Source organism: Micromys minutus (assembly GCF_963924665.1).
Source record: "Micromys minutus genome assembly, chromosome: 7".
Classification (NCBI taxonomy): Eukaryota; Metazoa; Chordata; class Mammalia; order Rodentia; family Muridae; genus Micromys; species Micromys minutus.
The window spans coordinates 3,452,533-3,467,712 of NC_137976.1; the positions used below are offsets into that span (position 1 = coordinate 3,452,533).

At 47.2% G+C, this 15,180-nt stretch overlaps 1 protein-coding gene across 3 annotated transcripts in view; it reads left to right on the plus strand.

The window, feature by feature from the left end:
• Positions 1–2,801: 2,801 nt before the first annotated feature.
• The window catches only part of HLCS (holocarboxylase synthetase), a gene marked incomplete at its 5' end in the record, with an annotated part of 169,427 nt that continues 157,048 nt past the window's right edge, over positions 2,802–15,180 (plus strand). The window contains one exon of one of the 3 annotated variants that reach the window (XM_080919307.1): positions 2,802–2,863. Of the gene's footprint in view, positions 2,864–13,596; positions 13,667–15,180 lie in introns of those variants that run through there. The other 2 variants (XM_080919304.1, XM_080919305.1) reach the window with 2 other exon arrangements.

The window sequence follows — 15,180 nt, forward strand, 5'->3', positions numbered from 1 at the left end:
TTTACCAGTGATCCAGGTACTGGAAGCCAGGTACTGGGGTGAAAGCCTGCTAGCTCAGAGAGGCAGAGAGAGTACCCAGCCGCCCTCAGCAGACCTCCCAGAAGAAATGCCCAACTCCCATGCTCCTTCAAACTGACTGTCCCTCCCTACTACTTCCTGTTCATCTCCCTCTGTCCTCCTCACTCTCTGACTCTCTGTTTCCTTTTTCTTAATAACTGAATGTTCACTAGTCAACGGGCTGCTTGCTCCACCTCTTGACCTATGGTTGACTTTATTTAATCCTGTTTACAACATTCAAGCAGAAAGTTCTTGGGCTAAAGGTGTGTGTGAAGACTGAGCCACAGCACAACTAAAAAGAGGTTCTTCCAGTATACACCACAACTTCTGGGAATCATCAAATATCCTGCAACAGGAGACAGGGTCCCACAGTCCCCTTCAGTCACCCTTAATGACCCAAGGACTGTGGCTGCTAAAATCAGCTCTCATCTTAAAGGGAATAGATTACTTATTCTGGATCCAGATATGAGTGCATATGTATTTGGGTTGCCCCAAATACAGAGCTCCAATAACAACAACAACTTCATGGAGTTTTTATAGTTAACAGAAAAAAAAGGCAAAAGATTTATTATATAATTTAATATTATATATATTATATATTTATTATATACTGTAGCTGTCTTCAGACACACCAGAAGAGGGCATCTGATCTCATTACTGACGGTTGTGAGCCACCATGTGGTTGCTGAGAATTGAACTCGACCTCTGGAAGAGCAGCCAGTGCTCTTAACCACTGAGCCATCCCTCCAGCCCCTCAAATACTTTTAAGAGAACATGATGTACGTGAGCCTTTATTTCAGCCCTCTGGAGGCAGAGGCAGGAGGGTCTGTGAGTTCCAGGCATACAGGATTCAGGCTTACACTGGTTTAGGGCGGTGACTGTCTCTGAGAGGCAGGGAACCCTCTTGCCCTTCTCCCCACATTAGCTCTGTAGATGCTCCTCTTTCTTTGTTCTGGGTTCTATCCTCTAAGAACCTGGTAACAGCAAGATGCCTGTTTCCCTTTGTTGTCTGAGTCTTTCTTGGGCACAGTTTCTTAAATGGTATTATACCCCATATATGGCCCTGTGACTGAATGTGTTGGTCTCTATAGCAACCATAAACTAACCCCAATCAAACTCAAAATGTGTCTAAGTGTGCCTGGCAACACTTGTCTGTGCAGTATCCTGACCTCATTGCATCCTTCTCTAACACATCTGGGCTTGGCACCGGATGGCCCTGTACCAAATTAGTGTTTTCACTGTACATATAAATGTTCTTACAGAAACTTATGATTTAATTACAGAAACAAAAGCTTCCAATATTTTCCTAATGTATCATTAGCATGTATCAAATTACTGTGTATGGCTTTGGGTTGTATAATATTAGAATGTTTGATTTTCAAAGCTGCTGTCTGAGCTGAGCTTCGGAGAAAAAAATCTTTAGTACATTATGGTTTGAGATTAGCATAGAGTTTCTAGCATTTTCTGCAATAGCCTTAAATACACTTCTGCAGTCTCATACGAATATTTATGTGAGGTGGTGTTCTCTGCACCGATTATAAAACCAAAATTGATCAGTTCTGAAATACAGAACACACCTGTGATGGTTAGTTTTGTTGTCAGCTAGACACAGGTAGGTTCATCTGGGAATTGGAAACCAGTGCCTCCACAAGGATGGTTTATAGAGCAGGCTTGGTGCTGCACATCTTTAATCCCTCACTTGGGAGGCAGAGGCAGGAGCTCTGTGAGTTCAAATCAAATCAGTCTACATAGGAGTTCCAGGCCAGCCAGAGCTAGGCAGAGGACCGTAGCTAAAATAAAATAAAGTATATACAAACAACAAAGAAATGAAGGAACAGAAGACTGGTTTGCAGATAAGTCCTTAGTGGTATTTTTCCTGACTTATGCAGAGCTTAGCCCACTGCGGTTGTACTAAGCTTGGGCAAGTGATCCTGGATTGTATAAGAAACCTAGCCGAGGAAGCCAAGAAGGATAAGCCAGTAAGCGCCTCCTCCCCCTATCCTGGGCTCTTCATCAGTTCCCTGACCTCATGACTACAAGTGGAAGCTGAAATAACCCCTTTCTCCTTACATACTAGCTCAATACTGTATGTTCTACAGGACCAAGTATTATTTAGCTACTATGTACTCTTTATGTAAAACCAAGCACACTAGTGCGCAGATGTGCTTTCAAGTAGCCTACGAATTATCTTGCAACTTATTGTTAGGAAATGTTTGATTTACGTAACTACTTTATAAAGCTATACATGGGGTGGTGAGAAAACTCAGGCGAAAGGGGTACTGTGTTTCGGAGTGGAAACAGTTTAGGAAGTGCTGTTCTAGGGAACTAAGCCTGGGAGGGTAGATTTCTCGTGGGGGCGTTTCACAATTCCTAGTGGATGAACAGAAATGAGGGTAGCTTAATACACCCTCATTTGGGGCTACCATCTTAAGTGGGACCAGCTTTCCCAACTGTAACAGCCAGGACCTGATAACACGGGGGTTGGCTCTGGAACCGAATGGCTAGACACTGGGTGAGAAATCTCAGCCACTGTCTTCTGGCACTGGGAAAAGACGCCGCGAGGTGGGTAGCCGGAGACAAATGTGTCTGGCACGCGGTGCAGCGCGAAGGGCAAGCCTGGCTTTGCAGGGCACCGGGAGCTCCGGATCCAGATTGCAGGGGCAGAGACTGCATCCTGGCGGCGCGTCCCCGCGGCACTTGGCGCAGTGCGCATCCCCGCGCGCTGCTCGCCGCGGCCACCAGGAGGCGCGGTGGGGTCTCAGCGCGACCACCCAGCGGAGCGGGCGACCGCGCCCCGGGCTACGAGGTAAGCGAGGCGCCGCGCCGGCCAGTGTCGGGAACTCGCCGGCGGGCTGGCGGGGCGGGCCGGGATGTCGTCCCCGCACTGAAGCTTGGGTCTCGGCCACCGCCCAAAGCGTTGTGAGCCTGGCTTCGGCGCCGGGGGCGGGGCTTCCGGTGGGGCCTCATCCGGGGACTTACTCCGCTCTCACTGCGCATGCGTGCAGCCGCGAGGCCGGAACTCCCTGGGAGGCGCCTCCCGCCCTCCTGAAAAAGGGAAGAGTGATTGCGTAGGTGAAAAAAAGCTTTAAGTAATATAAGAGACAACTGGTAGATCAAACTCATTTTCAGCGTACATCACAGACGAAAGATTAGTGTCCCTAATACGTAGATGGATCTTGAAGATTGAGGGTAGCAAAAAAGTCAAAGAGGGGACAGGAATGGAGGACGCGCACCACATGACGTAATGCCTGATTTCTACTGGACGGAAAGATTCTCGGTATCTCTCCAAGAGCCAGAACACAACCTGTGCCTTCAAACTGCCGTGGTCCTCCGCTAGTCTGTGGGGAAACAGGGTCAGACATCCGTGTTGATGAAAGGTGGAGTCACTCCGCTAAAAGGAATTTCGATGATATCCACGCACTTCGTTTACATTTGTCCTGTACCCACTCACCCTTTAGGAACACCGCAGGGAGGCGTGTGTTTCTGGTTACTTAGTGTAGTCGCCCGCAAGGGCACAGCTCTGCAGACTGCGTCAGTGCCAGCACACCGGTTCATTGGTTGATTGAATCCGCAATGCAGCACCATTTCGGTTGTGCAGAAGAGATGTCATCTGACATAGAATGATTTCTAGATTTCACCGGCAGAAGAAAGCAGGCATATGCGAGTGTTGTATAACTTATTTTTCTGTGAGAAGAGAGAACTTGTACAAACTTCGTATTATTTTTAATGACAATGAAGGGAAGATTTAAAATGATTTTTTTTTTTTTTTTTTTGTTTTTGCTACTCCTGGAGTTTATCTTTAGCCAAATGATTCTGCGGTAGGGATGCAGCTCTGTGGGGGAGGATTTGTCTAGCGTGAGTCAGGACTAGGTTCAGTCCCCAGTGCCCCTCCCCCAAAGAACAAGGAATAATTATACTGAAGAAATGAGAGAAAGTAAACGTTCTTTTCAAATATGAAGACGGTTTATGGAAAGCAGGGGGATTGGATAAACAATATTTGTAACGAGCCTCCATCACGGAAAGTGATACTATTATCTTCATTTGTAGTTTCTCTAAATCGTCATTTTTATTATTTAAGAAAATACACCAGAGTAAATTCCAACTATCTCAGATGTTTTGTAATAGATTTGTAACGTATTTGCAAAATGTTATGGAAGCATCAGAGGTGATAGAAATGTTGCCAGAGGATTTGAGTTTGTTGCTTGGAGTTCTCAGTTGTCCATATACTTACAGCTGAGGACCACCCAGCTTTTCTGCAGTCTGTGTAGACATGGCTTCACAATGACCTGAAATGGGAAATAGTCATCTAAAGTTCATCTCTTGACACTTTCAGCACAAGTGAGGAGCATCTGTTAGGGTCCTGTTTCTCCTTGGTCTGAGATCTTTCTCTCTCTAATACACAAAAGGTCTTAACTCTTTCTCATTTAGGTCTTTGTCTCCCAAGCAGGACATAAGAAAGACTTTGTAAGCAATTCTGAAGTTTTGTGTGTGTGTGTGTGTGTGTGTGTGTGTGTGTGTGTGTGTGTGAATCATTGGGGGAGGGGGACAGACAGGTTTCCTGAGTAACCCAGAGGAGGATGCCTGGGTCCTGGTCTGTCACTCTCATTCCCTTGAGGCTGGGTCCCTCCTGATCCTGATGCCAGGAAGCTCTAGTCATTTTTTGCTTTCTGAGACCCACACAGTGCTGGGGTTACAGGAGCACATGTGGCTATGCCCAGGTTTTCATGTGGGTGCTAGGGATTTGAACTTGGGTGTTGTTTGCTCTTGTGCAACTAGTGCACTTACCCCAGTCCTGAAGTTTAAAAAACATCCCCCACCTCGTGTGTGTGTGTGTGTGTGTGTGTGTGTGTGTGTGTGTCTATGTGTGTATGTACAGGTGCCTGTGTTTTCCTTGAGTATATGCCTGTGTACCATTTGTGTGGTAAGCAGACATCTTGATGTCTGGTCCTTTGGAACTGAGTTACAGACTTGCCAGCTCCAGTGTAGGTGCTAGGAATTGAACCCTGGTCCTTTGGAAGAGTAGCCACTACTTTTCACCACCGAGCCACTATCTCTCCGGCTCCATGATATCTTCTAAATTGCCGATTGTTGGGGCAAATATACAGCATTCAACAATCCTGGTATCTGTTGACCACTTGAACAGGCTGGCCAGGGGTTTGTTTCTGCAGTATTCTATAGTCAGCTACTGCTGCAAGGGCTCGTGACTGTCTGTGTAAAAGTTAGCTGTCTGGTTTTTGCTAAATGATGTGTTGTGGTTAGGGCTATAAAGTTAGACGCTTGAGCAGATTTAACCACAGAAAAACGAATATGCCCACAGTCCTAGCACTAGGAAGGGAAATGAGAGGGTTGGAGCTCAGAGCCAGCCTTGGCTACTTAGAGGCTGTGCTTGTTGATTTTTGTCCATTTGACAAAATCCTAGATATATCTTGGAAGGGGATTTGAGAAAAGCCTCCATAGGATCCGCCTATAGGCAAGTCTGGGAGGTAGTGACTGGATTGAGTGATGTGGGAAGTACATCTCCCTGTGGGTGGTGCCCTCCTGCACAGGTGTCCTGGCTGGCATAGGAAAGCAGGCTGTGCGGCCCATGGAGAGTGAGCCAGTGAGCAGCTGATTGCCCTCAGAGGAGTGTGGTGTGAAGGTTGCAGGCTGGAACAAACCGTGTCCCCTCCAAGTTGTTTGTATCTCTGTCACTGAGATAACAACATGACCAAGGCAACTTCTACAAGGAAGTGATCAGTCTGTGTCATGGTTTCTGAGGGTTAATCTGTGATGGCAGGGTGAAGGAATAGTTGGATTTTCCATAACCATGAGACATAGAGGGAGAGGTCAGCATGTTCACACTGGGAGTCCCTCCAGGGAGAGGTCAGCATGTGTACACTGGGAGTGACTCCAGTCTTTCTCCTTGTTCATACCCCCCCCCCGTACACATATATGTTTTTTGAGACAGGGTTTCTTTGTTCACCCTTGGCTGTCCTGCAACTCACTGTGTAGACCAGGCTAACCTCACATTCAGAGATCTGCCTGCCACTGCCTCCCAAATGCTGGGACAAAAGGCAGGCACTTTAAAAATCTCAAAGCCCTCTCTCTCCCAGTGATACAAGGCCATACTTCCCCAATCCTCTCCAAATAATTCCACCAACTGGAGACAAATATTCCAATATATGAGTGTATGAAGGCTACTCTTATTCAAACCACTACAGATGTAATGTTTAATCACAGCAATAGAAGCCTTACCATGGCTGAGGCCAACCTGGGAGACATGAGACGCCATTTATAAAAAAACAAAACAAAACAAAACAGAAATGAAGTAGAAGTACGTGCATATGCCATTACTTGTAAGTAAGAAACATCATTTGAAAATAAATGTTTGTATTTTCTTTTTTCTTCCTTTTTTTCCTCCCAAGGGGTGGGAGGAAGGCATGGTCTCTAGTTAGCCTTGGTTGGTTGGGAACTTTATATTTAGACAAGACTGGCCTTGAACTCCCATAGGCCTCCTTGCCTCTCCCTTTAAGATGCTGGAACTATTGGTGTGTGTCACTGTCTCCAGGTAATTCTGTGTTTCACTTTTAAAAGATTTTACTTTCTCTGTGTGAGTGTTTCCAGCATGTAAGTGCACCATACGTGTGCAGGGCCTGCAGTGGCCAGGAGAAGGCGTTGGATCTGGAGCTGGGGCGGGTCACACAGCTGCATTTATCTTCTGTTCATCTTGCCATGGAGGCAAAGTGGCTAGAGTTGCGATGCATTTGGAGGTAAAGCAAAGGTATCATAGATGTTGGGCAACTCTTGTGAGGCTGGATGTGAAACAAACATAAGTTCTATAGGATGGGGAACTTAAATGTGGAGGGAACAGTGACTCTTATCATCCCTGTCTTTATGGTCAGGCACCCATGGGATTTCTAAAAGTAGCAAGTGCATTGCTAGAGGAACTGGGCAAGCAGGGGCAGGGTTGGCGTGAGTGCAGGCGTTCTGACAGATGTTTGCTCTAAAGAGGGAAACAATAGGAAGCTGCCCCGTGTAGTAGCTCAGTAGACCAAGGTGCCATCGACCACATCAGGGAGGTCAGAGCTCTCAGAACCTCTCACCTCATTCTTTAAACAATTATTTCTAAGAGCTTGGGGACAGGGCCTCTATAGAAAAGGAAATTCCCTGGGCCCATATCTTTGTTTCTAAATATCATTGTCCATGAAAAGGAGTCAGTGGTCCTTGGAGAAATGCCTCCTTCAGGGAGACTGAGAGATGGGCCAGGAATGGCTCCTGCCAGAAAGCACAGAGGTGCCCAAAGATACGACGGGGAGTCCAGAGGCCGTGGAGTGTCATTTGTCAAGCCAGGCACAACCTGAGCCTAAGAGTGAATGGTGGCAGTGCCGGGTAATGACACTGAGGAGGAAGTACTTGGAGCCAGGGATGGTTTAGTGGCCAAGCATTTGCCCTGCAAGGTGAGCACCAGAGTTCAGAGCCCCAGAACCCACATAAAAGTGGTGAAGTGGCCTGCCCATTCCAGTCATATCATTGAGCTCTGGATTTGATTGAGAGATCCTGCCTCAGTGAGGAATGTGGAAAAATGATTGAGGATTAGCCATCACATGCATGTACACACATGTGCAAGCACACCCACATGCATTGACGCAAACAGGTGTGCTCGAGTGTACACATACACACAAAGATGGAAAAAGAAAAGAAAGTTCACCACTCAAGTGTGAAAGCAAAAATCAAACAAAACGTCCAACAGGTGAGCATGGTAGAGGGCACTTCTGAGTAGCCCAGGGAGACGGTCATAGTTCAGACACGGATGACAGGTGTGACAGCCACTGGGTGACTGACCGCAGGCTAAACACTACAGTTTCAGAGTGTCACTCCGCAGACAATGTCTTATAAAGATTAACAGGAATTTGTTGCATACACCTACACAAACCTGTACACCTTGAAGTGTCATCACAGTGGAGAAGGGTCCCTGTGTAGAAAGGAAGTCCCAGCTCCCTCTACAGACCGAGAGAATCAACAACCCTGGGCGGGGACACTCACACCATAGCCTTATGCAGCCTCATAGGCCTGGGAAAATCTTAGAGCTGGCAGACGTTTGCTCTGGGGCAATTTACATCTGAATTCAGCTACTGCTGCACGATGGGGTAAGAGAAGTGTTCTTAGGAAACACACCGAGAATGCTTATGGATAAAGGGTCATGATTTCTGCAGCTGAGTCTCAGATCATTCTGGAAAGAAAACATTGTATACTCTTCTGCACACACCACCGTTTGCAGAATAAGTTCCCTATGTTGAACATTTAGAACTTCCCAACTTAGAAAGTTACTCTAAGATATTATTCCTTTGTTACCACTTCTAGGGTAAATGCCTAGCTTGTGCCATACTCTCTGTAAGCTGGTTTGTGCTTTATACAAAGGAGCCTCATGTTCCTGGGAACTCTGGAGGTTGGAAGTGCCCCTGTCATTATCCTGGGGCTGCTCTGACCTAGATTTGGAGTTTGGACAATGCGGTATCTGTAATTAGCTGGAGCGTTGCCTCTAGGAGGTTTTCCCAAGCACTACGGTGCAGAGCTTTGTGTGAGGAGGTTCATCCGTCTTTAAAGCACTGTGACAATCAGTACAAATCTAAAATCTGAATGGGAAAACAAACAAACATCAAACTCCTGACCTTAAAATACGGAGTTGAGAACAACACCCACTGATAATGGGGATGTGGTCAATGCCGAGATTTGGACGAATTTAGTGTCATCTACGTGTGAGCCGGCAGAGTTACAAACATGTGCCTTTGTCTTTTCACAATGCCATCATGTATCGAACAGCAATCCATTCAAAAGTTACGTCATGTTCATTGCCACCACTTCCAAGTCATCCAGATCTCTCTGGACAGGAGCTGCAGCCATAGCTTGTTTGCTTTCAGAGATTTATTTATTTTATTTTGTGTTTTGGGGTTTTCTCTGCATATATGTCTGTGCACCACGTGTGTGCCTGTAGAGGGTGTTGGATCCCCTGGAACTGAAGTTACATGGTTGTGAGCCACCATGTTGGTCCTGGGAGTTGAACCTGGGTCCTCTGCAAAAGCAGCAAAGCAGCCAGTGCCTTTAACTGCTTAGTCATCTTTCCTGCTCCTAATGGGTGTTTTATTTCCAATCTTAGTTACTAACATTAACTCTCAGGTCCTGTGTGTAATTGTACTTCATACTTGTGTGTGTGAGTCTGTATGTGAGTGTGTTCTGTGTCTGTGTGTGTTATATATGAGTGTTGTATGTGTGTTCTATGTCAGTGTGTGAGCTTGTGTGTGTGTCTGTGTTGTGTGTGTGTGTCTGAGTTGTGTGTGTCTGTATTGTGTGTGTGTGCACTGACTGTGTCTGTGTTGTATGTGTGAGTATATGTGTGTCTGTGTTGTGTGTATGTGCACTGACTGTGTCTGTGTTGTGTGTGTGAGTGGGTGTGTCTGTTGTATGTGTGTGTGTTGTGTGTGTCTGTTGTGTGTTTGTCTGTGTTGTGAGTGTGTGCACTGACTGTGTCTGTGTTGTATGTGTGAGTATATGTGTGTCTGTGTTGTGTGTATGTGTGTATGTGCACTGACTGTGTCTGTGTTGTGTGTGTGAGTGTGTGTGTCTGTTGTTTGTGTGAGTGGGTGTGTCTATTGTATGTGTGTCTGTTGTATGTGCGTCTGTGTTGTGTGTGTGTGTGCATTGACTGTGTCATATATGGCATATAGATGCCACATTTGTGGGGGAGCACCACACTGCACCTCTTTGCACTGATTATTTGTGAATTTTGTATTAATTACTGTCCACTGTAGGAACCTTCTCTGAGGTCTGGGAGCTGCACTAATTTATGAGTGTGGAGTAAGAATTTGGAGGGAAGTTTCATACTATTTCCATTCAACAGAATAATAATGATAGTAAGAGCCTCACTCTTAGGGCAATGAGCTTCCAACCATGGCTTCTTGGTCAGATTCACAACACCAAGCATGTATTTCCTCCAGTGGACACAGGCTTAAATCCAGCCAGAAAGTGGCTAATTACCTTCCTAACACTTGAGCCACTAGTTCACACAGAGACATATCTCTCTGTGTTGTTCGTTATTACAGACCACAGGGTTTGAAGCTGCATATGTTTATTAATGGATTTCCCCAAGCCTAGCTAGCAGGGAGTAAACTTACTGGCCAATACTAACTTGATTTCTCCGTGTCTGGTGAACACTTTGTGTTTTCAGCAACAGGGTCTTACTATCAAGTTCTGAGGGGCAATCAAGAGCACCAGCAATAGTCTGTATTACTTTGAAGGTTTCTGGAACAGTTGGTCAACAACTCAAATGGAGGTATCCAACACCTGGCCCTGGGGTTTTTACTTGTTAACTTATGGTTTTTTTTGGGGGGGAAGCCCCCATATAACCACACACACACATACACTATACACTCACACACACACATGTAAAAGTTATTCACCTGATGTAACTGTCACCTTGGAGGCTTATTGCTGGATAAACTCACTCTTCCTAGTTCTTTCTGAACTTTGGCTGGCTGGTTCAACTCAGCTGTTCTGGCTCAAAACTCTTCTCCAAGCTGACTGATTCAAACTGGCTTTTCTTGGCTTCTCATTGAACTGCTCTGTTTAGCCTCAAACTAACTCCAGCAATCTATTCTAATTTTCTGGCTTCTCATTCTCTGGCTAGTTCTGTCTTCATCTGCAACCTGTCTCTGAGAATCTGTCTCCGTAAAACTGCCTCCTCGGTGCTGCCTGTAAGTAGCCTCTCCTCCCTGTGCTTTTCTACTGAGAGCTGAGCATATCCTATCTCTGACTCATTCCTCAAATCTTTCTCTGATTCACTTTGTGGCTGCTTCCTTCTACAAACTAACTTTATCTTCATTGTTTGGGATTAAAGGGTGTGTCTTTATTCCTGCCAGAGGGATTAAAGGTGTGTCATTCCAGCTGGATCACACAGAACTAGAAGGTCTTTGGAGAAGCTCCCTTGCTGGATTAAAATTCATTCCCCCCCCCCACACACACTTAGGAAATTTAGCATGGTTGTTTGAATGAGAAATGTCCCTCACAGTCTCAAGTATTTGGACACGTGGTACCTAGTTGGTGGCACTGTTTTGGGAGGTTTAAGAAGTGTGGTCTTGGGGCTGGAGAGATGGCTCAGCAGTTAAGAGCACTGGCTGCTCTTCCAGAGAAACTGGGTTCAATTCCCAGCACCCGCATGGCAGCTCACACCTGTCTATAACAGCCCTCACACAGATACACATGCAGGTAAAAGGCAGGTAAAATAAAAATAAATAGAATCTAAAAAAAAAAAAAAATAAGTGTGGTCTTGCTGGAAGAAATATACCACTGAGGATGAGCTTTGAGAGTTCATAGCCTCACCCCTCCTCCAGCTGTCATAGCCTCACCCCTCCTCCAGCTGTCATAGCCTCACCCCTCCTCCAGCTTTCATACCCTCACCCCTCCTCCAGCTCTCATAGCCTTACCCCTCCTCCAGCTGTCATAGCCTCACCCCTCCTCCAGCTGTCATAGCCTTACCCCTCCTCCAGCTCTCATAGCCTCTCCCCTCCTCCAGCTCTCATAGCCTCACCCCTCCTCCAGCTCTCATAGCCTTACCCCTCCTCCAGCTCTCATAGCCTCACCCCTCCTCCAGCTCTCATAGCCTTACCCCTCCTCCAGTTCTCATAGCCTCACCCCTCCTCCAGCTCTCATAGCCTCACCCCTCCTCCAGCTCTCATAGCCTCACCCCTCCTCCAGTTCTCATAGCCTCTCCCCTCCTCCAGCTCTCATAGCCTCACCCCTCCTCCAGTTCACCGTCTGCTTCATGCTTCGATTTGAAGATGTGATATTTTATTATAGCAACAAAAAAGTAACCATTACATTTATAAAGTAAGAAGTTTCCATTTGGGTTTTCCAATCATCTAGTGTCGGTTTTCCATCCATTTTCCTCTCAGGTCTACCCTCCACCCCTCTCTCTAGTTAAACCTCCATCCCCATCTTCTCCCTTCAGATCACCTGTGTTCTACGACCCCACCCCCAAGATCATTATTCCTTCCCCACTGATGGTCTCTACTAGTTTCCTGGAATTCAGATGCACTCTAAATTAAGTACACAGACCTAAACTCCATGTACGAGCTAGGGCTTGCGATGCTTGACTTTCTGGGTCTGTTACCTCACTCAGTGTGATGTCCTCCAACCCCACCCACGTACCCACAAATCTCAGTTCTCTTTACCACTGAATACAATTTCTTTTATATAGCTGCCACACTTCCATTACCCACTGGCCAGCTGATGGGTGTCCGAGCTGTCCCTCCGTTGTAGCTATTGTGACTGAAGGAGCTGTGAGCACGGGTGAGCCTGTGTTCCCAGAGTAGAACACAAAGTCCTTGGGTCCGTGCCCTGGAGTGAGCAGCTGGGTTGGTCGTATGTACTTGTGGTCTTGTTGTTGTTTTGAGCAATCGCCACATCGAAGGTCTGCACCAGTGTGCACGTCACAAGAACCAGAAGACATTAATGCGGATGTGTTCTAGCTTTTGTGCCGGGACTGTCCTCTTCCGTCCTGTGTGTGAGCAGGTACCGGGCAGAGCCCAACAAGCTCCGAAGAAGGGGTACAACCCCCTTGGCGCAGGACGTTTGTAGCTACAGAGCACGGTGTGTTTGAGGGCACTGATCGTGGGCATCCTTGATTTGCAGGAGCACTGGGAACCGCAGCAGGGACAGGAAGCCACTGGGACTTACACGCAAGTTCTGTGTCCCTGAGCTCCCTGTGCTTTTCAGTCTCACTCCCTCACCAGCAGAGTGTCAATCCCAGTGACAACCAGAATAAAGAATCCTCCAGTTGTACCAGAGCCTGGCTGCACACATCTGTAGTAACAGCTAATGGGGAGGCTGAGGCAGGAGGATCAGTGAATGTTCACAGCTAGCATAGGTAAACTAGTAAGATTGTCTAAAAATAGTATTCGAGAGAGAGAGAGAGAGAGAGAGAGAGAGAGAGAGAGAGAGAGAGTTGTCATAGACAAAAGAAAAGGGGCAGAACTTCTTGAAACTGTTGACAAGAAAATGAAGGAATCAGGGGTTCAGAGGTAAGAATCAAGACCCTCTTAGGCCTCCAGGCCCTGGGGGAAAAGGGAGAGCTGGAACAGTAAAGATTAAGAAATAGGAACTTCCCCCACACAAGGAAGGGGGCAGCCCGAGCGTCCATCCCAGAGGGTTCTTTCTGAACCAAGTCAGGCAGGCACAGGTGTACAAGCACCCATTAAGGCAGTAGGGCACTGCAGGTTTCCGGGAGGTGACATTTTGATCAAGGAGGCCAGCATCCCTTAAGGACAAGCCTGTTGTGAGGCAGGCTGAGCTACTGAGGAGCAACCCTGTGTGTAGGGGGCCCTAGAGGTGTCTGAAGTCTCACTTGAGTGTGGCTAGAGACCTGAGCCTCACTGGGGTGTGGCCAGGATCTGGGACTGCAGGGATCTGGCTCTTTCCCATGGTCTGTTCCTGCTCACGAGGCTGCCACCTGCCTGTGGTTGGCAAAGACGCGCCGCCCCATTCCCTTGCATTTCCCCGGCTTGCTACCGGCTCCTGGAGCGGCGGCTCCGGGTAGGAGCACGGGTGAGGGAGGGACCCTGGCCGCCGGGCTTTACAGGTACGTGCTGCATGGTGACCGCGCCTCCCACGCCTCCCACGAGGGACACATTCCCTTTCTAGCCCCTCAGGAGCTAGCCGTCTTGCCCAGCTCATCTCGAGTGTCCTGGCTTTGATGTTTCTGTTTGTCCCCCTAGGGGGAGTTATTTATAGACAGGAATAATTTCTTCACAGCGGGGCCCTTCTGGCTTTGCTTGACCGGTCTGGATACTGTCATCTTTTCAGGGCCAGAACCTGGTAGGAAGCCGGCTGTGGAAAGCCAGCTCGATCCAGCTGTCTCATGATTTCTGCCTTGTCAGTAGTTAGCTTATCGCTGGGGTTTACTGTTTATGAACGTGAGGACCACCGAGGTGGTTTTGACTTTGGAAATCCGTGACTGCTGGACGGCAGGTGGGAGGAAGTGGCTATGGGGGGCCCATTTGGAAGCTGTGTGTACTGTTTATTCCTCAGGTCCCCTCTGATTGTTTAGACTGGGCCTCCCTCCTGCATCCAGGAGCCGACTTCTGAATATTCTGCTTGTAAAGGACCTCTCCCCTCTGCCTGGTGAAGATGGCTTTACTTTCAAAGTTTTGTGAGCACTTTGCTTTCTCATAGCCAGGCGGGTAAAAGAGATGGCAGTTGTGCTTCATTGGGGGAAAAATGGCGTTTTGGGTTCAGAAACTTCTGTTCAGAACCTACTGGTGCAGGCATGGTGCCAAACACCAGGGATGTGGAGTTGCCTAGTAAGCTGATTGTCGCTGCAGCTGTGTTGGGATCTGGGTGTCAGAGCAGGGGGTACAAAGGGAGGCAACTGGAAACGATCTAGACTGTGTTCATCCATTTAAAAATGAGGTTAGGGACTTTCTTTTTTTAAAAGCAATATTTTCTTTATTTGAAAAAAATTTATTTTACATGTAAGAGTGTTTCCCTGAATGTATGTATGTATGTATGTATGTATGTATGTATGTACCTGTGTGCTGTGTGCATGCAGTGCCTGCAAAGACCAGAAGAGGGCATCTGACCCACCATGTGTATGCTGAGAATGAATCTGGGTTCTTGTTAACACTGAGCCATCTGTGTCCCGTGTTCAAAAGTGTGTGTGGATGCACACATCCCATGGTGGTCCATGCAGAGGTCAGGGCACTTGTGCCCCTATGTGAGTTCTGCAGGTGCGCAGACATCAGACCTGTACAATGAACACTTACCTATTAAAACATCTTGCTGGCTCAGGATGAGAGCCCTTCTCTGTTTCCCAGGCTGGCTTCCAATGCCTAGTTCTCCCACCCTAGTAACCAAACCGTGTTCATCTGCCAGCAGGCCTGGCTGTCTTCATCTTGTTTTTTATAGGTGAGAAACTGGACTCAGCAAGATGAAGTAATTTGCTTATGGCTACATAGTTATTTAGGGACAAAAAAAAAAGGAGTGCTAAGGAAATTAAGGAGGAAGTCACTCTCTAATACTTACTTATTCTGAGGTTGTGCTAGACTTACTAGAGAGTTCTCTCTTATCTCTCCTCAGCTCCTGCCAGCGTTGACA